Source organism: Hylobates moloch, unplaced genomic scaffold (genome assembly GCF_009828535.3).
Source record: "Hylobates moloch isolate HMO894 unplaced genomic scaffold, HMol_V3 SCAFFOLD_4, whole genome shotgun sequence".
NCBI classification, from domain to species: Eukaryota; Metazoa; Chordata; class Mammalia; order Primates; family Hylobatidae; genus Hylobates; species Hylobates moloch.
Window position 1 is genome coordinate 105688784 of NW_026652279.1, and position 23739 is coordinate 105712522.

The 23739-nt window shown below is 40.5% G+C and overlaps 1 protein-coding gene across 7 annotated transcripts in view; it reads left to right on the forward strand.

Annotated features, from left to right (window-relative positions):
- The window catches only part of LACC1 (laccase domain containing 1), a 141615-nt gene that overhangs the window by 86538 nt on the left and 31338 nt on the right, over positions 1–23739 (forward strand). The window contains exon 9 of one of the 7 annotated variants that reach the window (XR_009213241.1): positions 21046–21117. The exons of 4 other annotated variants lie outside the window; for them this stretch is intronic. The gene's annotated coding sequence lies outside the window, so the exon portion shown is untranslated. Of the gene's footprint in view, positions 1–8319; positions 8337–10113; positions 10237–21045; positions 21118–23739 lie in introns of those variants that run through there. 2 more of the 7 variants (XR_009213239.1, XR_009213240.1) reach the window with 2 other exon arrangements.

The following is a 23739-nucleotide window of genomic DNA, read 5'->3' on the forward strand; positions in this document are numbered from 1 at the left end:
CCTTCCTTCCTCCCTCTCTCCCCCCCTCCCCCTCCGTTCCCTCCCTCCTCCTCCTTTCCCTCCCTGTCTCCCTCCCTCTTTTCTTTCTTTCTTTCTCTTTCTTTCTTTCTTTCTTTCTTTCTTCCTTCCTTCCTCCCTCCCTCCCTCCCTCCCTCTCTCTTCTTTCTCTTTCTTTCTCTCTCTCTCCTTGTCTCTTTCTCCCTCCCTCTCCCTCTTTCCTCCCTCCTTCCCTTCCTTTTTTTGTCTCTTCTCAGTCATTATGAAAAATAGTACATGTTCCTAGAAAGTTCTCCAAGCATGTGTTTCTGATTTTCCTGACACGTCTTTGTGCTTACTGCCCTCTCTGCCTGAGTTGTCCCCACTCCACCACCACCATGCCCATGCCTGGCAAACTACCACTTATCCTTCACCACGAAGGTTCATTCTCTGACCTTTCTCTAAGTCCCTAGGGTGGATCACTTTCTTCTCTGAGACAGCACTGTATCTTTCCTGTTCCTCAACTATAACACTGTGTTGACATTATTTCTCCCTCTCCTTCTCCATTTTCTTCTATCAGACCCTAAGCTCCCTTTCAAAATGTATGCTGAGTGGCTTAGCATTATGTCCGGCACATAATAGGTATTGATTGAGTGAATGAAAGAGACTGCCAAGGACCCTTTCTGGAATTTACTGAGGTTGGTATATCCTACACATGCAGTTCATCCTATGAAATATAAGATGCAAGTCACCTTCCTAATGCACTGTGATGCTGCCAGCCTATGGTGGGATTAGCCACCACCACGCCCTGGCCCAGGCACACTAGTTCTACTCAGACCTTTCCTGTGTCCAGGCTTTAGCAGGGGCCAGAGGGCAGCAGCCATGTCTGGGAAGGGTCAGGAAGGGAAGGCTGGGCATGGCCTTAGGCACCAGGGAGTGGAAGAGTGGGCAGCTGAGAATCCTCCCCAGGGAAGTGGCAGGAGATAGGCCCTCCTGTGGCTCCAAGAAACCAGCATGTGCTCCATTGCCTAATTAGACTTCATTTCAAAAACACAAATTCAAAGATAAAATGGAGAATTTCAAAACGACAACCACAGAGCGTTACGGGGCCCTTGTGAGCATGAGGCCCTGTGAGACTGCACGGGTGGCGTGTTCATGAAGCTGGCCCTGCCTGGGAATGTTTTGTGAAAGGTTATCCAGCCCAGCCTTCATCTGTTGCTTGGGTCTGTTTCTTGTGCTGAGTTCTTTCTTGCTTCAGCCTTTGGTTTTTGATGCATTATACTTCATCTTAAAACATTGCTTTCTTTTCCGTGTCAGTAATTACTTTAATAATTCCCTATGTCTTAAATCTTCCATAGAAAAAGTAGAATAAATGTACTGCTAATTTTCAGGGATAGTGCATTGATATTCTTAATTTAAACAACAAAAAATATTGTTTCATTGACTTTAACTGGGTTGGATTAAATTTTGTCTCCACAGTTCCCCACCCTTTGTTTTTATCCTCGAAGGCATGATTTAATTCTCCAAGGGTTCTCTTTTGACTTACTAGTTTTCACGGTTTATTTTGAGTGTAAAATTAGAATCTCATACTCGTTTGCAGGTCTGAGTCTGAGGAATGAGAATATTGTAGGTTGATGCCCTACTTGGAAAAACACATTTCAAACTCCCGAAGAGGTGGATATGAGTTTTTTTGCCGGTTGTTTGTATTTTTCAAGATTTGTGATAAACGGCAAAGCTCAAACCCAAATAATCCTGCTGAAAACATTTTGGGCTCATATGGACTAATTCCTGTAAAGTCTGTCTTCTAGAAACTTATGCTATATGATTTCTCAAAACAGGATCTTGAAATGATAACTTCTCGTGGCATAGCTGGTACACTTTGTTCCTAGCTTCAGAGAAAAATATAATCTTAAGATGTGTCCAATACCTCTTAAAATACACTCTGACTCATCTCTCAGACTCTAGGCCACATATTCCACTGTAAATCTGATGTCTAAATACACAGGATGAAGTCTCAGGGGATGTGAACTTGGTTAGAGTCGAACTCTACTTACAATATGCAATTGCCACTGGCTTTCCTTGTCTTTCTGAGAGATTTCTGGCTCATTCAACAAAACTGGGTCGGGAATATTGGAGAGGAACTCATCAGCTCAAGCCATGTAAAAGGGAAAAGAGGGGGGAAGGGACATCTTGAGGGCCAGTAAGATAGACATAAAGCATATGCCCCTGGAGAGGGCTGTTTTCCATAAGCTGAATCAGGTCTAGAAGTAATTCTCTACTGCTCCCAGTCTCCATTTGCCCAGACATCCCAAAGAACACCTTGTTTCACTTGCAGAATGCATGGGAGGGGAAATGATGCAGTAGCTGAAATGATGTGGCACTGGAAGGTTATGGCGACAGAAGGGGAAAGATGATTTCCAAATGCTGACTGGCATGCCCTGATTCAATGGTGTGCTGGAGAAGGCTTGTATTGGCTTAAGAGAACTGATTCTTAACTATATTGATTACCTGAAATTGGCCATGAAAATCGCTATGCACTACTAATCAAGTCTTGTCTGTACCCCCACCTCAAAGTTGACTGGCAGGTCACTGATACTAAGCTTACATTGCTCTCTAGAAATGTTCTCTGGCTACCTCTGATTGCCTGTGGGACTTCCTTTTTGATGTTCTTGTGGCCCTTACCTCTATTTGTCATCATTATGTATATATCTGCCCCAATTCATGGCCATAGGGGCCACAATGTCTAGCATTCAGCAGATGCTTGACAAATGTCCCCTGTATCAATGGGCACATAAAATGCATATTTTTCAGGTGCACATTAAAACTAAGAAAAGATCGATCTTTACTAACGGCATGTTTTTCTTTCCTTTTTTTGTTTATATAACATTTAATGAGCTCCTATACTGTAATTTTAATAGCCCCTGGGGATTTACCAAATAGCAAGTCATACTTCTTTTATTAAAGAAGCACACAGTTTACCGAGGAAGACATAAATTGCTTTCTCTTTGTATTAATATGTCCTTCCATCTGTTTCTACGTGTTTTTTACATGTTTACATTAGTTGGTTTGCTAAGTTATGATGAAACTCCAATATGTACGAGTTTATATACAGAAGAAGATCTGAAGGGCCACATACCAAAACATTAACAGTTTACCTCCAATGTGGAGATAGAATAGGGGAACATAATATTTTTTCTTTGTACTGTTTATACTGTTTGAATTTTTGAGTACATATTATATTATACTTAAAATATCTAAGAAGAAATTTTAAAAACTTTTACAGTTAATACAAATTCAAGGATGTATGAAGCAGGGTTGGGAGCATGAGGGAGTAGGGGGGATGTTTCAGGGTGAAACTGTTCCACCTCAGATCATCAGGCATTAGTTAGATTCCCATAAGGACCATGCAACCTAGATCCCTCACATGCGCAGTTTACAATAGGGCTCGTGCTCCTATGAGAATCTAATGCCGCCACTGCTCTCACAGGAGGGAAAGCACAGGTGGTGATGCTCACCAGCCCGCCATTTACCTCCTGCTGTGAGGCCTGTTTCCTAACAGGCCAGGGACTGGTATGAGTCCACCATCTGGGGGTTGGGGACCCCTGCTGTAGATAATGAGAATTACCTGGAGAATTTTAACCAAAGGGTGACGAGATTCAATCTATATTTTTGGATGATAACAGATAAATTGAGAACTAGGTTACACTGGTGAGAGGCAGACTGAGCTTAATGATATATTATCATTTGGTCTTTATATAACAAGACTGCTTCTCTACCTAGTTTTGGGTGAAAATAACTTGCACTGGAAGTTCCTAGGGTGTGGTATACAAGTCCTTAAGTGGCTATAAAAACAGACAGTCCAGACACTCAGTCTCTCCTTCTTTCAGCTCTAATGTCATTGCTCTCTTGTATCCTGGCATCAATTAAGTGTTGGCAAGGGATAAATTCAGTCTTGCTTTGAGTCATGTGGGTGGACAGTGGTGGTGAAGGGAAAAAAGCTCCTAGCAGAGGTCGGGCTTGCTGGAAATACAGAGATGGAAGTTCTCTGTTCCAAGAATAGTTAATGGTGTCAGGATATAGGCTACAAATTGTCATTTGAGGGTGGCCTGGCTTATACCTGGTGGCACTGGCTTCAAACCAACTGAACTTTGAGTTATAAAGATGTCAATTCCTTCATGTGGTGACTTTCATAGGTGCTATCTCCTATAGGGTAGGTTCAGGTGAAAATGAATGGAAGGTAGGTGAGAGTCCATGGGGTACCACCCACTGGATGTGAAGCACCTCACATGGAGTAAGGTGACTTGTTAGATCCCTCCGGCAGAAGAGGCAGGCAGGGAGGTGAAGCATGATTTGTGTATTGATTTGACTCTGCCTGCTCTTGTTGCTAAACACTGCATGCTGTCCAGGAACATGGAAGTGGGGCTGGGTGAAACCTTCTACTTTGACAGAGTCTTTTCCTGACCGGAGCAATCGTTAAAGGGAAGGTCACTTCCTGTCCATTGCTCAGTTAAGATCACTTTAGACCATAATAAAATCTGAGGCCCTTGTTATCATCCATAGATATGGGTTTTGTTTTGTTTTGTTTTGCTTTTTCATTATATACCCAGCCAGGTGCTAGCACAGGCCTTCCCAGAAACAATGGGTCAGGACCAGTTCTTGTGTCTTCCACATCGTAGAAATTAAACAACCACCTCATTTTCTGTTTCTTTTTTTTTTTTTTATTGTACTTTAGGTTTTAGGGTACATGTGCACAATGTGCAGGTTTGTTACGTATGTATCCATGTGCCATGTTGTTTTGCTGCACCCATTAACTCATCATTTAGCATTAGGTATATCTCCTAATGCTGTCCCTCCCCCCTCCCCCAACCCCACAACAGTCCCCGGAGTGTGATGTTCCCCTTCCTGTGTCCATGAGTTCTCATTGTTCAATCCCCACTTATGAGTGAGAACATGCGGTGTTTGGTTTTTTGTCCTTGCGATAGTTTACTGAGAATGATGTTTTCCAGTTTCATCCATGTCCCTACAAAGGACATGAACTCATCATTTTTTATGGCTGCATAGTATTCCATGGTGTATATGTGCCACATTTTCTTAATCCAGTCTATCATTGTTGGACATTTGGGTTGGTTCCAACTCTTCGCTATTGTGAATAGTGCCGCAATAAACATACATGTGCATGTGTCTTTATAGCAGCATGATTTATAGTCCTTTGGGTATATACCCAGTAATGGGATGGCTGGGTCAAATGGCATTTCTAGTTCTAGATCCCTGGGGAATTGCCACACTGATTTCCACAATGGTTGAACTAGTTTACAGTCCCACCAACAGTGTAAAAGTGTTCCTATTTCTCCACATCCTCTCCAGCACCTGTTGTTTCCTGACTTTTTAATGATGGCCATTCTAACTGGTGTGAGATGGTATCTCACTGTGGTTTTGATTTGCATTTCTCTCATTTTCTGTTTCTAACTCAAATCTAGGGACTGTCTACTGGCTTTAGGTCTTTCTACCTTGGTGATACCTGTAATTTGAACATTAATGCTCTCTGTCCCTGGAGCTTGATTGGTATTATTCTAAAAAGATCTTCTCAACTCGTGCATTTATTTGTTCAACAGGTACTGGATTTTTTGAGTGCTAATGTGAGTCAGGCACTGTGTGAGGCATTAGGAATATAATAGTAAACAAAGAGAACCTTAGGCCTGCTGTAATGTTGCTTAAAGCCTAGGGTGGGATTGAAATACTAAATGAAGAATAACAATGTAAATGCAAAGCCAAAACTGTGATAAGGCAATGATGGAGTGCTACAAGGTAAAATTACATAAAAGGAGAATCATCTAGTGAGGGAAGTCTGAGGAGGCTTCCCTCAGGAGGTGATAACCCCACCAAGCTCTTCCTTCAGGAGTAGAAGGGCCTAGGTTTCTGGGCAGGTTGATCTACTTCCTACTAGAAAGCGAAGCAATATTTCCCAGGTCACACTAAAAAATGGGAGGCAAAGTGGTCCCATCAGATTATAGTTCTAGTTCAATGGGGCTTACTCGCCCTTATTCACATTGCTAAGGGATACTCAAGTGACTCTTTGAAGGACAAAAAGATACGCTTCTCTAGAATAAAAAGAAAGCCAATAGATATACCCTGCTAAATGTATTAAAATGTCACTTAATATTTATAGAATATCACTGAAGTGTAGGGTCCCTTCCTGACACCTACATCTTGTGGGGCCAAATAGCCATTTTCCACTTACTTTGGGTACTTTCCCCACTCTGAACGTTCTGTTCTATAGCCAGCCTGCTAAAGCCTGATTCCAATCACTTTTTCCAATTTTTCAGGGTCTTTTAGGATTTTTGAACAGCAGTTATTTTTTCTTTTCTCGTCACAAAGAGACATGCTATAAGTTGTCCATGACTAGAACTGATTCAGGTATTTAGTTATAATGCTGAAGAAATGTGGAGGTGTAAATATAGTAGTTAAGGGACAAATTCTGCTGTCTGAAACTCCCAGGATGGAATTTCCAGCCATAAGCAAGGGTGCCATTCGGCATTTCTGGCTGGGGAGTCTGACTGCCAAGCTCACTTCTCAGGGACAAAGAGCACTTGCCGCCTGGTAGTCGTTATTAACAGCTGTGTGACTGGGCCCCACGGTGATGTGTTGCAAATTTCTTTTCAGAATTTCCCCAGCTAAGAGGAGATTCATGAGTCAGAATGTTGGGAACTCCACAGGCAAGTACCTTGATTTTGAGGAAAATTTGTCTGGCTCATGAATCATAAAAATAAGTAAGTGCCATATATTTAGAAAGAGGTACCGGGATGTGTGGATGTGGAGAAATTGAAATGTAAACAAATATACATACACCAACTCCTTCTTCTCCAAAGAGACCCCCTCAAACTGATGGCTTCTAGAGCACATGAATAAAAATGATTGCAATGAGTTTAAAATACTTAACATTATTTTGCAAATCATTAAATGCTGTACAAATTATAACCCAGTGGACTCACAAATTAAACAGGGCTGATTGATAATAAAACAACAAATTAAGCAACACAGGGGAGTATTTGACTGTTGTTCAGAAATTAACCAACTCTAACATGTAGGAGTAATTAAAATAATTCCAAAATAATGGTGCTTATTAATGTTGGAAACTGGAAGAGACAGTCCAATCGTATTTATTTAAAATGCTTATACTTTGTACTTCAATTGTGTACTTTTTCATGTCTATTGTTTCTTGTGAGCATCATTACAACCTCTTTTTTTACATGTTGACATGAGTTTATTTCGTGGTTTTGATTACAAACAAAACATGTTCATCGTGAGTAACTCAAAGAGGTATAAGGAGAGATATAAAATTAAAAGCAAAGTTCACAGGGAAATCCCAACTGAGATAATTCTTGTTAAGAATTTTGTCAACATCCTTGCAGACACTTCTAGGCATATATGCAGTAGATATCACTTAAATAATTTTGCTCTTGCTACAAGGTTAAGACATTGTAGTACATGCATAGTCAATCTCTTTTTCTTCTACTCTCTGGAAAGGAAATTTTGTCCACTTAGCATTTTCTTCTTTCTCCACCTTATTTTTTGGAGTGTGGTAATCAGTGAAGAAAAAAAAACAAAGGAAGAAGGAAGAGGGACAAAAGAGAAGTGGCTGATCTGTTTGGGTATCATTGTGATGTCTTTGGTTGAGAGTAGAAAAGCGTATTGGGGAGGAGGAGGCCTTCAGGAGCTATTACAATGTGAGAATTAGAGAACAAGATGAAAAAGGTGGGATACAAAGGCTATTTTAGGATATGGTGCTGTGGGTTAGGAATTGTAGGTTCTTTAATGTTTTCTGAAAATGGAGAGCCAAGGCTGAAATTACTCTGTAATGCCTTTTTGTTGCTGGGTTGTTTCTGTGAATGTGACACTGGGCTGAATTGAACCACAGTGAAATCTGGAATTTATTTGATTTGCACATAAATGGGATTATATCAACCATACTGCTTTGTAATTCCTTTTGTCTTGAAAATGTGTGACGGAGCTTCTATTTGAGTCAACGAATATGAATTACATGATTCTTTTCAGCGGATGCATGGAGTCTCTTGTATGAATACCTCATATCTTTTTGAACTAGTCTCATGTTGGTGGACGTTTTGGTTGTCTCTAATTGTGATGAACGTCTTGTCTATACTTGCATATTTATGTAACTACCTCATTGGGATAGATTCTTGTATGTAAATTTTCTGCATGAAATTGTATGTACGTTTTAAATTTTATTACATAACACCAGCAAAAAGTCATGCTGATTTATGTTCCTCTCACTGTGTATTAAAGTCCCATATCCACAAAAATCTCATTCTTATCATTTCTTATTAGTTGGTGAAGATCAGCACAATTTTGACAACATATCTACGGTATACATATGAAGAAGCTGAAACCCAGAGAGATTGAGGGATTCTTGCCTAAGGTGTTAGAACTGATAGTTCTAGTTCGTCGGCCTCTTTAGAGGTGTCATTGCCTGGAAGATCCAGATGATAATATGTCCATCAGGCCTTACAGAAACCACCCACAGGGAAATGGAAGATACTTAAAACTGGCAAATGAAACAATTTCCAGTTCAATCCATCTGTGTAACAAGGGCATACACACCACTGTGACGAGATGATGTGTATAAAAGTGCTTTGTAAATCACTGGAGATTGAGGCACTGTTTGGGAAAACAATTACCCCTTTCATCTGGATAATTAGGACTGTGTATTTTAGCTAATAGACAGGAATTATAAATGTTTGCGGTTTGACCTTGCATTTGAGTGTCATTTTTATCATCTGTAACTCGATAGCTAAATTCCTAATAAATGAAGCATTTATTATATAAAGTGCTGACACAGTACTAAATCTGGACCACTTTTCCCTGTGATAGCCTGATGATTAAAGGCCAGAATGTCCAATTCTGTGCTGTCTCATAGCAAATGTACTATAGGCAGTATTCTTCTGCTGTTAGTCCATGTCCCCAGATTGCCTCTGACCTTGGCCCAGGAGGCCTGTTGACTCCATGCTCATTTATACTCATTTTGTCTCTAGAAACACTGATCTAGACAGCTCTTTCTGAGTTTATTTTACTTGCTCCGGTCCTGCTAGACTCTTAAGGATTTCAGGCACCAGAACAGCTGTGTTTAACCTTGTCCATTAAGTCCTTACCCAAGAAACCCGTCTGAATTGGTGATGTTTCTGAAAACACAAATGAGGCCAAATTACAAATGGAGGAAGCATCTGGGTTAAAATAAACTGTCACCAGACAAAAGCTATCTCCTTCCATTTTCTTTTTTGTAAGAAAAACAGGTTACTAGCTTTAATCTTATTCTTAGGTAAAATGTGCTGTTCTAGTCTTTTTAAAAGCACTTGCCTCAGAATTTCTACTCAGCAATAAGAAGAGGGGGCAGGCCTGGTTATCTGCTTGTAGTAATAAAGATCCACATTTATCTTCTGCAATTCTGCCTTTGGTATTCTTACTTTGAACTGGAATAGCACAGGAAAAGTGGATTGAGGACCGCACAATTGGAGCATGACTTGTGTTGCCTGGTTACTGAGATTCCCCAGAGATTAGATTGTCAGGGTATTTAGATGCACAGAAAAGCAAACAAACAAACCTCCTACCTTCCTGGTAATTCTTTTATGAGGACAGGGCAACTTCTAAAATTGGAAACCTAGATTAAGGGAGAAAATAGTTTCTATTAGCAGAAGATAATGAATAGTAATTATCTTCAACGCTGTCAGGGGGCCTCATCATTTGTGAGTCATGGTCAGTGGGAAGTGGCCATGCTCAGTATGAAGAGTTTCATGTTGCTTTAATTCTGGGGACCCTCAGATGATGCTGCACAGGCCTGCTGATCTTCAGAAGCTGCTCTGCGCATCTGCAATAAAAGAGAAGACCTTCTAAGTCACTCACTGGTTTTGAAAGAAGTAAAATAGAAGCAGGCTTTTAAGTATCCCTAAGGAGGGCACTATAGGATTTGTATTGGAAATGGATCTGAAGACTTAGGAGAGACTAAAAGATTAGAAATACAAAGAGGTCAATTTGCTTCCACCAGCTAGTTTAAAACTAAGTGTTGGCCACATTATCTGCTATTAGCTCCGTGTCTTCATTGCCCTTCTCAGTGTTCTTCTGCCCTAGGTCACAGAACATTTTCCTGAATCGGATTCTGGGTTAAAGCTGCCAGTAGGAAGAATTCACATGAGATTTGAAAGGTGGAAGAGAAGCAGAAAGTGTTTTTTTCTTGCAACAGTTTGGCTGGGGAGCTGAGATCTTCACTGAGGTCTTCCTTTGTCTCCGGGTTCCCGTGGACAGGTAGCCGATGTCATCAGCGGTGGCTTCTCTGTGATCACTACACCACCAGGTCTCCTAAAGTGGCCTTCTTGACCTTTGCCTCCCCAGCTCTTTCAATGGTTATGTAAAACTCTAATTATGTATATTAAATATCTTTCAGCTCAAAATACATAGAGTCACTTCCCTCCCCACATATGGAGTAATTCTGAATGACGTAAAGGCTCGGGCATGAAGGCCCCAAACCTTGGTCACCTATGTTGATAGATCTGAATTTTGATTAGCGTCAAATTATAGACCAATATATGTCTTACAGACATTAAAAAACATATGGTATAATTTCATTTTTAAATAGTTCAAAAGCAAACTAATTTGTGATTTTAGAAGTAATGATAAGTGTTTATGTTTGGAAAAGGCTGAGCAGGGTGGGGACTCGATGGGCCATGAGAGAGGCTTGAGATGCTAGTAATGTTTGATTTCTTCATCAAGGTTGTGCTTAGATGGTTGAGTTCTTTTTGTGATAATTCATTAAGTAAGATAATCATAATATGCCATTTTTCTTTCTTTTCTTTTCTTTTTTTTTTTTTTTTGAGATGGAGTTTCATTCTTGTTGCCCAGGCTGGAGTGCAATGGCACGATCTCGGTTCACTGCAACCTTCGCCTCCCAGGTTCAAGCAATTCTCCTGCCTTAGCCTCCCAAGTAGCTGGGATTGCAGGAATGTGCCACCACACTCAGCTAATTTTGTATTTTTAGTAGAGACGGTGTTTCTCCCTGTTGGTCAGGCTGGTCTCAAACTCCCAACTTCAGGTGATCTGCCTGCCTCAGCCTCCCAAAGTGCTTGGATGACAGGTGTGAGCCACCGTGCCTGGCCAATGTGCCACTTTTCTTTATATATATGTTAAAATTTAATAGAAAATTTATTTTAAAAAATTTAAGGCTGCTAGGAAATTTCATTTTCCTTGTGCCAATCCTAAAATGACAATTTAATTATTGAATCCAGTCTTACTCTTTGACAGATGATACAACTGAGACAGCAAGAAACTAAGTAACCTGCTCAATGTCAACCTTCAAGCCCAGTTTTCCATCCATTTATAACCTAGTTTAATGCGAGAATTTTAAAAATCAATTTTCCTAGTTATCTTTTTTCCCCATTTTTTTTTCTATTTATAGTCAAATGGAAACAAACTTTGCATAAAAATAGATGGGAAGATTGACTCCAAGCTAATTTGTCATCTCAGGCATTACTTAAGAAATGTCAAAGTCTCTAGTGAAAAGATCTATGAGTAATATCGGTAAAGAATGTGCCAAACTTGCCAAGGTATTTAGCATTTAGGAGTAGGAAGCAGAAGAGCTGCTTCAGCAGTGATTTGGATGTGGCTGTAAATCAAGCAAAAAAGCCGCATGTTGTAAAATGTCACCAAGAAAGGTAAGTTGGGTATTGCTTAAAAGCTCACATCAATTTTGTCCATTTGTCCATTTCCCACAGCTTCTGCTGCCATTGAGCCACCTAGGTGGTCATCCCTGAATCCCTCAGGTCTAAGAGGCCCATCAGCTCAGCATTACTTTGCCTGCTGTTCTTCCCCAGAGAATATGGGCTGACTGGTAAATGCCCCTCAAGTGAACCCTACGTTCCAGGGAGTTCCACCAAAGGAGGGCTGCTTCCCCGGAGAGCTGAGGATTTTATAGTTAACAAAGGACAAGAAGATTCTTTCTGCAGAGTGCTTCTCTCGGCTCCCCCAGGCCCCACCACCAGGGCCCAAATCTTAATATATTTTGGGACATTCTAGGTCCATTACAACACATACACGGTGTTGTAGTCTTTTAACCCATTACTTTCTTCTTCTTCTTTTTGTTTTTGAGATGGAGTCTTGCTCTGTCGCCCAGGCTGGAGTGCAGTGGTGCGATCTCGGCTCACTGCAACTTCTGCCTCCTGGGCTCAAGTGAATCTCCTGTCTCAGCCTCCTGAGTAGTTGGGATTACAGGCACCCACCACCACGCCCAGCTAATTTTTTTGTATTTTAGTAGAGGTGGAGTTTCACCATATTGCCCAGGCTAGTCTCGAATTCCTGAGCTCAGGCAATCCACCCGCCTTGGCCTCCCAAAGTGCTAGGATTACAGATGTGAGCCACCCTGCCTGGCCAACCCATTACTTTCAAAAGTCAGCAATAGTGTGTGCTTTTGGCTTTTGCCTTTGCTTTCTCTGAACTTGCATCCAGCACAATTCAGAAAAGACAACTTTTCGCAGTCTATTTTTTCGGTATACATGTGTTAAAATTTCACTATATACCTGTCAGTGGGCGAAGTGCTGAGGACATATAGTGAATAACAAACAGTCTCTGTCCCCAAGAAGTTCATGACTGGTTGTAGAACAGTCACACAAAATAATAGTTTAGCTTCAGGAATAAATTTTGGTGCTGCTAAAGCATATCATGTAGGTCCTAACTATGAATTTTAAAATTCTGTTTTTTTGATAGTCTTCGCTGGTGACCTTCCAATATGAGGCTTACTGCTATTTTGGATAAAATGATTTTTTTTGAGAATTCCTCCTGCTTGACTTCATTTAACTGTACCAAATTTGGGCATCGTTTGGGAGCATCCCAAGTTCAGCTGAAGAATAGAATATACATATAAGAAATAGGCTGAGACTTCTTATATGAAATTGATACTGACTAGAAGTCCTAGGAGTAGGGAATTTTATTGCAAGCAGCTAAAAAAATTCATAAAAACACTTCTATTTCTGAGCTGACCTCAAAATATATTTCATTGTGGGGTGTCCCAGAGTCCATCTCTGCTACCCAGCTCCATCCAGATCCTGCCCACAACCATCCTGGGACAGCCCAGGGTCTGGCAGAGGAAATCACATGGACTTCAACCCAAAAAGCCATAGCCAGAAGGGCTGGGAGCCTCTTTTATTGTGGGTAACACTGAGGAAATGGCCCAGATCACCCCTGAATTGTCACTGTGATGAAAGCAAGACTCTGTCCTGGACTTGTAGATACTACGAGGGCGGGGGCATGAATATGTTTTCCCTACTGGCATACAGTAAACTAGACTCCTTCCTTTGAGATACCTATGAACTCTCAGAGAACCTAGAAAGTGGGACAAAGAAATGGAGATTTGAAGTAGAATAGGCTGGATTTCTGAACACTTTGTGATGACTGGACTGTGAAATCCTGACCATTGCACTTGGGGGATTTGTACAGGGGGATAGTCTAGTTTTATCACAAACTTATAAAGTTAAAAATAGTTACTAAAATTAGAAGGATAGCATATGGTCTTCAAAACTAGAATCTTAAGTGGTGGCTCAGTAATACTCTCAAGTTCCACTGCCACCTAAGCTTCATGTAAATATAGCTGCCTTAAAGGTATACCATCCTGTATTTCTTTGCCTGACAGCTTTGCCATTTTTCCACGATAAAATTGATACAGCACAGAATTGTCCATACTGTTGGTCTAAAAGTCAAAAAACCTGGATCTAGCCCCAGTTTGACTGCTAGCCAGCAATGTGATACTAAGCAAGTTACTTAGCTTCAGCTAAAGAGCTTGTTAAAAATTTAGGTGCCTGGGGCTCCAGATACACACTACTTGAATGGGAAATGTCGTTGAAGAACACTGGTAATCTGTATATTTAACAAACACCTGGATGATTCTTACTATCAAAGGACCACTAGATTTAATACCTACATTCTGCTGGTAGATATGCTCACCTTCCTAAAGAAAGGCACCTGAAATCTTTGTTAAATAACAGGACACCCAGGGGTCAAATAGTGGACTTTGCTTCCATTGGTTGACATCTGAGTAGAGCAAATGTCATTTTCTTGCATCAGCTTCTTTAATAAATGGCCAATGATTTTCTGACAATAAACAATGGGGATTAGTTTTTTTTAACTTCACTTGGATTTGAAGTGAAAAAAACTTGAAGTCCTCCACAAATACATGTTTACCAAGTATCAATGTTTCAACAAACCATTGAGATTTAAGTTGCACCTTAATATTATTTTTCCATATTACAAATAGTTTAACCTGCAGATTTTTGTGGAAATGAGAATCTGAAACCCAGGAATAGGGAGTGGGTGGGAGGCAATTTCACAGGGTCTAGCAGATAAATACTGGCATGTTAACCCACCATTTGCAGTGTGAAAAAACATTATTCACTGAGGTTGAATTAAAAAACAGTATTATTTCCCCACACATTTCTCCTGATCACTTTTCTGGAATGGTCATTTGTGCATCTTGTGCTGAGAGTCTGAATCCAAAGAATAGACTTTCTCTGCGGGTGACTGAAAAAGGAAAGCATGGCAAGTGTCATAGGCACTTCCATCTAAGGAGACTGATAGCATTCTATTCTGCTAAAGAAATAAGAAAAAAAACAAGAGAAATATGTAAAATTTATTGTTTTTGAGCTCACTTTGTCACGTGCACACCTGTGCATGCCTATGTATATGTGCACCCATGTGTGCATGAATATGTTTGTGCACACCGCACATGTGAACTAAGCTGAGGTTGGCCTCCTCCAGATTACAACAGGAGGCCTTGAGCATTCCCCATTTACCCTGGCAAGTGAGTGCATGAGGATGCAGGGCAATGCCCGGCAAATTGCCGCGTGCTCTTTTCCCTGATATTAGCCTGGCTGGTGTGCCAGGCCCTGGGGAAGTGCTGTTACAGGCACTGAAGGCTACCCCCGTGAAGCCTCTCAGGCTGATGGATGGGAGTGAGTCTCAAAGATCTGTCAATCCCGCCTGTCAGGAGCCTGCCAAATGAAAGATATGTCAGGCTGACTCAACAAAAAGCTCAGCATCATCAAGCAGAAATGGCTGCTGAAGGAAGTGAAGAAAGATAGAATGGTGGGGGGTCGGGGGTGGGGAGAGGACACCAATAGCTCTGGTTTTACATAGGAGGAACCTGTTTGACTTGTTAGGTCTGATTTCTGTGAATCCGCAGTTTTTCTTGGTGTCATCTTAATTATCTTCTGGGCAAAGAAAAAAAGGCAGTGAGTGGCAATAATTAATTTGCATGTCAATTGATTTTTTTTCTTTCTAGGAATTCTTCTCACTCAAAAGCCATGTTATATAACCATCTGTTTTTCCCTAAAGATGAATTCTGTTAGGTTTATTCATTTCTGTCTCTTCAGAAGACATATTAGCATTGCCAATATTGAGCATCTGTGTGTGTGAGAGCAGAGAGAGATTTGGTGGTTTTTCCTTTTTTAAACAGTTTTGTGTCCCTTGACACCATTTCTCTTGCTTTCTGGTTTCCAAACTCCAGTGGCCATTCTCACTTAGGAACAGATGCTATGCAAAAATCAGAGCCCAAACGTATCTTACTCTGAGGCTTAGATGGGAGAGAGAACCTTTCTCAAGGTGAAGATGAGGAATTCATGCAAATCGAAATTTCAAAGAGGTCTGCGTTCTATTCTTGCTGGCACTATCCTTAGAAGGCACATCAGTTATCTGCTCAGTTTTTATTTCTTTTCTTAGAAAATGGAGAGAGTGGTGCATCCTCCCTTTTGGGGGGGAAAAAAGAGGCAAGAACAAAGGAACACAGTCATTTTCTGCTTTTCTACTTTTCTGATTTTGTCTTTTTGCTTATTTCATTCTCTGATAAAGGACCAGTATTCTCACCTCCTTTATCCCTTTATTCAACAGTTTCTGCTAATGTCTGAATAGGCAAAGAAAGTATTTGCATATGTACAATCGAGGGCAGTGGGCATGCTTGGCAAGTACTTGGTCCATGGTGTTCTACTCCAAGACTGTCTTCTGGAGTAAGCTCTGTCCAAAGTTAGGAGGAGGGTGGCTGTTTGGAAAATGATATAAAAATTGGCTTACAAAAGCAATTGCAACAAAAGCAAAAATTGACAAGTGGGATCTAATTAAACTAAAGAGCTCCTGCACAGCAAAACAAACTATCAACAGAGTAAACAGACAATCTATAGAATGGGAGAAAGTTTTTGCAAACTGTGCATCCAACAAAGGATCTAATATCCAACATCTATAAGGAACTTAAACAAATTTACAAGGAAAAAAAAGCCAAACAACTCCATTAAAAAGTGGGCAAGGATATGAACATGCATTTTTCAAAAGAAGACATACATATGGTCAACAATCTTTTTTTAAAAAAGCTTAACATCACTAATCATTAGAGAAATGCAAATAAAAACCACAATGATATACTATCTCATACCAATCAGAATGGCTATTATTAAAAAGTAAAAAAATAGCATGCCGGTGAGGATGTGCAGAAAAAGGAACACTTATACACTGTTGGTGGAAGTGTAAACTAGTTTAACCATCGTGGAAGACAGTGTAGCGATTCCCCAAAGACCTAAAGACAGAAATGACATTCCACCTAGCAATCCCATTACTGGGTATATACCCAAAGGAATATAAATTGTTCTGTTATAAATACTCATGCATATGCTCACTGCAGCACTATGCACAATAACAAAGACATGGAATCAACCTAAATGCCCATTAGTGATAGTCTGGACAAAGAAAATGAGGTGCATATACACCATGGAATACTATGCAGCCATAAAAAGAATGAGATCGTGTCCTTTGCAGAGACATGGATGGAACTGGAGGCCATTATCCGTAGCAAGCTAACACAGGAACAGAAAACCAAGTACAGCATGTTCTCACTTATAGGTTGGAGCTAAATAATGAGAACACATGAACACATAGAGAGGAAATGTGTTCACCCAGCAGAAACGGCTGGAAAACAATACACACTGGGGTCTATTGGAGGGTGGAGAGTGAGAGGAGGGAGAGGATCAGGAAAAATAATTAATGGTACTAGGCTTAACACCTGAATGATGAAATAATCTGTACAACAAACCCCCATGACACAAGTTTACCTGTGTAACAAACCTGCACATGTACCCCTGAATATCAAATTACTAAGGAAGAGAAAAAAGTATCTGAATAAAAGGAGCAATACAAAAAGTAAAATAAAAAGTGGCTTAAAACTGACTTCTCCAAGCCTCCCTCACAGTCCCTTCATCCTGTAGTGTTAGCCCTCAAAGACACTGGATCCTCCTACTTTCTTCACACTCTTGACCCAGTGAACTCCTAGAGCAGGGTGGGAGGCAAAGTTCTGTGGCAGCCACCACATGTCAGCCTCTGAGTGCCCTCCCAGCCACATTCCCAGAGATCCCTGTCTCCATGCCCCACCGTTCATAAAACCTAACAGAGCATCCTGTGCAGAGTAAGACTAAAAAGTGTCTGTCAAGCTAATGAAAAAGTGAATTAATTAGTTAATGTTACTTTTCTAGGTAACATTTACTCTGGGTGAAAATGAGCCAGGAGAACACACTCTATAAGTAAATGAAAATCATCAGGTTTTTTTTTTTTTATGCTCTAGAGAATGAGCGAAGTGATCTGAGAGGAAGCCCTCAGGGGAGCCCCTGAGTGCCTTGGGCCTCAGTAATGAGATGAGGTCTAGAGAAGTTCAATGGCCCAGACACTGAGAAAGGAGGCTTCTTGGGATTCTAAGGCTTTCTGCTCCGCTAGCTCGGAAATCCTTGAACAGCAGGATCAGTGGTGATTAGAAAAGCTGTCCAAGGAGAAAAAATCCTCAGTTTCACTCAGGATCTGGCTGCTCTCATCCTCACTGTTATGTCCAGAGCTTGTGGGTTAGAAGAGATTCCTTTAGCAAATGGTGAAGAAGGGTTGTAACTGTGCGTTTGACTGGAGAATTCTATAGGCTTACCGCGAGGAGTGGATTTGTGCTTTGGCTATGGAGATAGCAATGCCAGGGCTGAATGCAGATGTCATCTCTAGAAACATGGGTTTAAGTTTTGTAACAGCATACAGTGTTCTTATCATGTCTAACCTTGGAATACTGGAGCTGGAATCTTCTCTGACCTGCTATGCTTATGTTTAAGGCATTACCTTTGGCATCATCTTTATGGTAGCTCCTTGCTTACAAACTTCTATGAAGTCCTTTTTTAGTGGCAGAATGCATCAGAGTCATGTGGCACCAAAGTATGTTACCAGCAGTGTATCTCTATGGATCTGCAGCAACCTTAATTCTTTCCTCCTCAGAAGAAAGAATTTATCAAGAGGCATAAGGCAGAGTGCTGAGGCAAGTTTTAGAGCAGGAGTGAAAGTTTATTAAAAAGCTTTAGAACAGGAATAAAAGGAAGTAAAGTACACTTGGAAGAGGGCCAAGCAGGTGACTTGAGAGATCACGTGTGCAGTCGGACCTTTGGACTTGGGGTTTTATATGTTGGCATGCTTCCAGGGTCTTGCGTCTCTTCTTCCCTGATTATTCCCTTGGGGTGGGCTGTCAGTATGCGCAGCGGCCTGCCAGCACTTGGGAGGGGATCATGCGCAGGGTGTTTACTAAAGTTGTATGCATGCTCACTTGAGGCATACTTGCCTTACCAAATGAATGTTCCTCGAAGGTCATATACCAGTTAAACTCCACCATTTTACCTCTTAATGCGCATGTGTGTGAGCCTGCTCTCCCAACTCCTGAGATCTTATCAGGAAGCTGCTGATCACCTGCTTCTGGTTTTTTCTATCTCCTGGGAGACTGCCTTTCCCTGGTGCCAACTGCAACCAATTATTATTTTAGAGAGATCGTTAACAACCACCTGACATCACCTGATGGTTGCCTGACATTGCTGGTTGGCAGGAGCCCTCTCCTGATCTGCTCACGTCTGACTAGCTACCTACTGTAACAGTTTCTGTGTTATCTTTAATATGTGAGCAAAATGACAATGAGCAACTCATTGTCCTTTAGAGATTAGCAATACGGAAATATTGTCTATTGTTGTATCATTTGAGTCAGGAGAGGCATCTGAGGATCTGTAATATGCTACACTAAATGTAACAACAGAAAAGCAGCTTTTCTTTCAAGGGTATATTTGCTTATCAACTTTCTGGAGAGGCTTTGGGTAAGACATAGCTGTTTTGGACTTTAATCTCCTTCAGCCAAGCACACTGGTGCATGCTCATAGCTCCCCTCTTTGTGCTTATGATGTTCTGAAAATGTTTTCTAGCCCTTAGCATACTCTTTTCTCATGGAGCCAGTCTCTTGATTCCTTGAAATTTTAACATTTAAAACATATCCTAAAGCTTGTGGCCTCCTCGAAGCCTTTTCAGAAAACCCTTCTCTAGAGCTCTTCAGATTTGATTGGCTCAGTCAGAGCTTATTTGAAGCCAAAGCAAGCTACATATGTGACTTCTGTGTCTTATTTGCACATTGTCAAGTCTTTTCATTTAACCTGGGCTTTGGATCTGTCCTACATGGGCAAGGAAGTCCTTTGATACTGCCATGATCTTGAGAAGCATGTTCTGCAGATGGTGGATGATGTTAATAGAGTCTAACTAGTCAACAGGTTTAACTTGGCCGAGAGGAAATGAGACATGAAGGCCCAAAGGGTGGCTGATAAAAAGGCACAGAGTTACTTGAATGGGCTGTGTTCCATTTTGAGGTTCCTGGTCCAAATGCATTTGAGAACTGTCGTGGCTCAAAGCCCTAATATCACAACTGATGGCTATTTGGCCATTTCCTGCTTTGGGCTCTTAGTTCAGTCATTAGAGGACATATGCCCTGTAGACTTCAAGTTACAAGTATAAAGAAATCATATCTTTAAAAAAATACAGTTTCCAAAAATATAACATAACTAAATAAAACCCAGTACTGAAGGCAGGAAGAAAGACCAGTCTCTAAATGCTTAGTTGAAGTAGCTGCTACAGCACATGGGACATTTTGTTTGTTTCTTTTATTGAAGACAGATTAGAGAAATGAGAAGCAGTTGAGTTTGGGAAATTAATTATTGTATCATGTTGTCAAATCTTGTAATAGTTTAAATGTAGGATTACATGGACATCGTCTGGGAACAGGCGGCTATAAGGCAGCAAGGGATTGATGAGGAAAAGCAAAACATTCTCGTGTCAGTCATTAAATCAGTTTTCCTGAACAAAGGATAACCTTGTGTTATACGTATTTGGGGTTACAGAGTGAAAGATGTGCTCTGCATTCTCATGTACACCAGAGGCATAATCTGACCCAGGTGTAACCCAATCTATGAATAAAAAGGTGCTTTATAACAGGATTTAATTGTACTTGTCTGGAATTTTGCCCCTCATTCCAGTTGTGGGATTTAACTAATCCTTACCCAGAGGTCAGTCACTTCGAGACAAATGCCATAAAAGGGCAGAGAATTATCTCACTGTGAATTACAGTTAAGCACAGCCAGTATTCATTTTATTACTATTATCAATTGTTTAAAAAACTTTGCTGAATGATTTCATTGTACATGTGCCTTCAGGCTTTCTACAGCAATTTGGAAAATACATTATAGAATAAACCACAAGATTATTAAAATGACTTTAAACAGTATAAGGCCTATTTTCAAAGAAGGTTGTAATATCCATATTTACTCACATTTCATCTCCTTATATAATTATTCACACTCTGTATTTTGGGGATAGAACTTATAAGCGTGTGTTCCTACCTAATTATCTCACCACTTCCCCCTTAATTTTTTTTCTTTTCTTCTTTTCTGTTGAAGGAACTCTGACTTCTAGCAAGAGCTCTTGGGAGAATTTCAGAACTAGAGGCAGAGTGATCTGGATAAAAACACCAGAAACCCTTTTTAATGTTCTTTCCTTTCAACATATCTAATTCTTTTTCCTTCCAAAGAATACCTTTTGAACAAAACAGAGTGGGGTTGTCCTCACCACAGTTGACAAAGGCTTAGATTAAAGCTTTCCTCCTATTGCCCTTTTATTGCCAGTTTCTTACCTGTTTCTGCCCCCTTCTTTCCTGAGGTGACAGAGATTGGTCTGTGACTGCTGCTACTGCCACCGAGCAAAATTAAGAAGGGGAAATTAAGAAGGGAAGGACGTGAATAATAGCTCCCTCCAGACATCTGCTTGTGCTTCGGACCCCCACAACCCTGGGGGAATGGAGAGCAGATCTGAGGTGATTTGCCTGAAGCCGTTGCTTGGTAACCTGTTTTGAAGCAAGCACACTGAAGTATTAAATATAAAACTTGAAAGAAAAGGAAATTTAAAATAAAGCCCACTTTTAATCACTGCATATTTTTCCCTCCCCCTTTTCTAATTCATCTTCCCTTTTTATCTCTTCAAGTAGGGGGTCAGAGGTATATTTCAATTAAGACCTTTACCACAATCCCTTCTTTACACCCAGATAAAGGGTTGGATGTGGGAGGATGGTTTGTCATAAAAATATAAAATAACTTGCCTGGGTAAGTTGCCGTAGTAGAAAGAGTGCTGCATTTACAGCCAGACTACCAGTGTTCAAGTTCTAGCTTAGCTATTAACTCTTGCAACTACTTAACCACACAGTGCTTCAGTTCATTAAGTTGCAACATGGGTGATATGGTTTGGTTCTGTGTCCCCACCCAAATCTCATCTCCAATTGTAATCCCCATGTGTGGAGGGAGGGACCTGCAATCCCCACATGTAAGGAAAGGGAGGTGACTGTTTCATGGGACAGTATTTTCCCCATGCTGTTCTAATGACAGTGAGTGAGTTCTCACAAGATCTGATGGTTTTTATAAGTGTTTGGGAGTTCCTTCTTTGCCCATCCCTCTCCTGCCACCATGTGAAGAAGGTGCTTGCCTCCCCTTCCACCATGATTGTAAGTTTCCTGAGGCCTCCCTAGCCAGACAGAACACTAAGTCAATTAAACCTCCTTTGTTTATAAATTACCCAGTCTCTGGTAGTATCTTTTTTTTTGAAACAGCGTCTCGCCCTGTTGTCCAGGATGGAGTGCAGTGGCATGATCTTGGCTCACTGCAACCTCTGCCTCCTGGGTTTAAGCGATTCTTGTGCCTCAGCCTCCTGAGTAGCTGGAACTACAGGCACACACCACCACACCCAGCTAATTTTTGTATTTTTAGTAGAGATGGAGGTTTGCCGTGTTGGCCAAGCTGTTCGTGAGCTCCTGGCCTCAAGTGATCCACCTGCCTCAGCCTCCCAAAGTGCTGGGATTACAGGTGTGCACCACCACACTTGGCTCTGGTAGTATCTTTATAGCAGTGTGAGAACAGACGAATACAATGGGCCTAATATTATCCTTAAAATGTTTTTCTATTTCACAAGTATTTGGTAATTCAGAAATGATATAAATGTTGTGTAAAACTTAAAATGAAAAATACACACTATAGAAATGTATAGTGCATGTTAAAGGAACAATGTCATATTGATCTTAATTTTTTCTTTGCTTGTGTGTTTCTGCCATTATACCAAGCAAATAGGAATAACCTAATATTTATGTTTCAAGTACTGTGCTTAGTGGCTTGCATGTATTTTATATATATATATATATATATATATATTATTTATATAACTATTGGGTACTAGTACCATATCTACTAGTACCATATCTAGCTACTTTACAGAAAGGTAAAGTAAGTGCCCAAGGTCACACAGCTGGTAGTAGGGCCTGGAGTGGGTTGAATTTTGCTGCACCCCCAACCCAACAAAAAGATATGTCCAAATCCTAATTCCTGGTACTTGTGAATATGGCCTTATTTGGGAAAGGATCTTTGTATGCGATTAAACTGAGGCTCTAGAAATGAGGTCATGCTAGATGAGAGTGGGCCCTAAATCCACTGTGAATGTCCTTCTAAGAGACTGACGGACACACAGACACACAAAGGGAAGATGGAGACAGAGATTGGAGTAACAGTGTCACAAGCCTAGAAAGTCCCCACTCGACCCAGGAAGTCCAGAAACTCAGAAGAAGCAAGAAAGTATTCTTCCCTAGAGCCTTCAAAGTGAACATGGCTCTGCCAACACCTTCCTTTAGGACTTCTAGCCTCCAGAACTGCCAAAGAATAAACGTGTGTTATTGTAAGCCACCCAGTTTGTGGTAATTTGTTGTGCAGCTTTAGGAAATGAATACAGGGCCCCAGGATTGAAATTGAGGGACTCTGACTCCAGAACATGAACACTTGATCACTTTGTTTTACTTTCCCTTTTATTTGAAATATAAGTAAATTTGGGAGAAAAGAAAATTACCCAAGTGAATGTGGTTATAATTGTTTTTGGTGAAGTGGAATGGTTAATTGGGGAAATGTTTTGTCACACAAGCTAAGTTGTTATGTAGGGGTGGGATTGTTGGAACTCTTAGTTTTTTAAATGTCCAGTCCAGAAGTTGCCTAGAATAAATTTTTAAAAATTACAGACATCTTTTTGAAGGATGAAATAGTGAATTAATACCCAGCAAAGATAAATAAAGTTACTGACAAGTAAATACAATTAAAGCAAAATACAAAAAGATTCTACTTGATGAGGTGAGATTTGTATTACTATTATTAATTATTATGATTAGTCATTTAAAAATTAATAATGACAATACCAATTTTTGATTAATATTGTCTTATGTTCTAAGAGGGAAAAAAACTATTTGACAGTTTGATAGTTTTATACTGAGCTTTTTGGATTAGACTAAAACTTCTCTGAACAATCTAGCATTTCCTAGTCATATGTTAA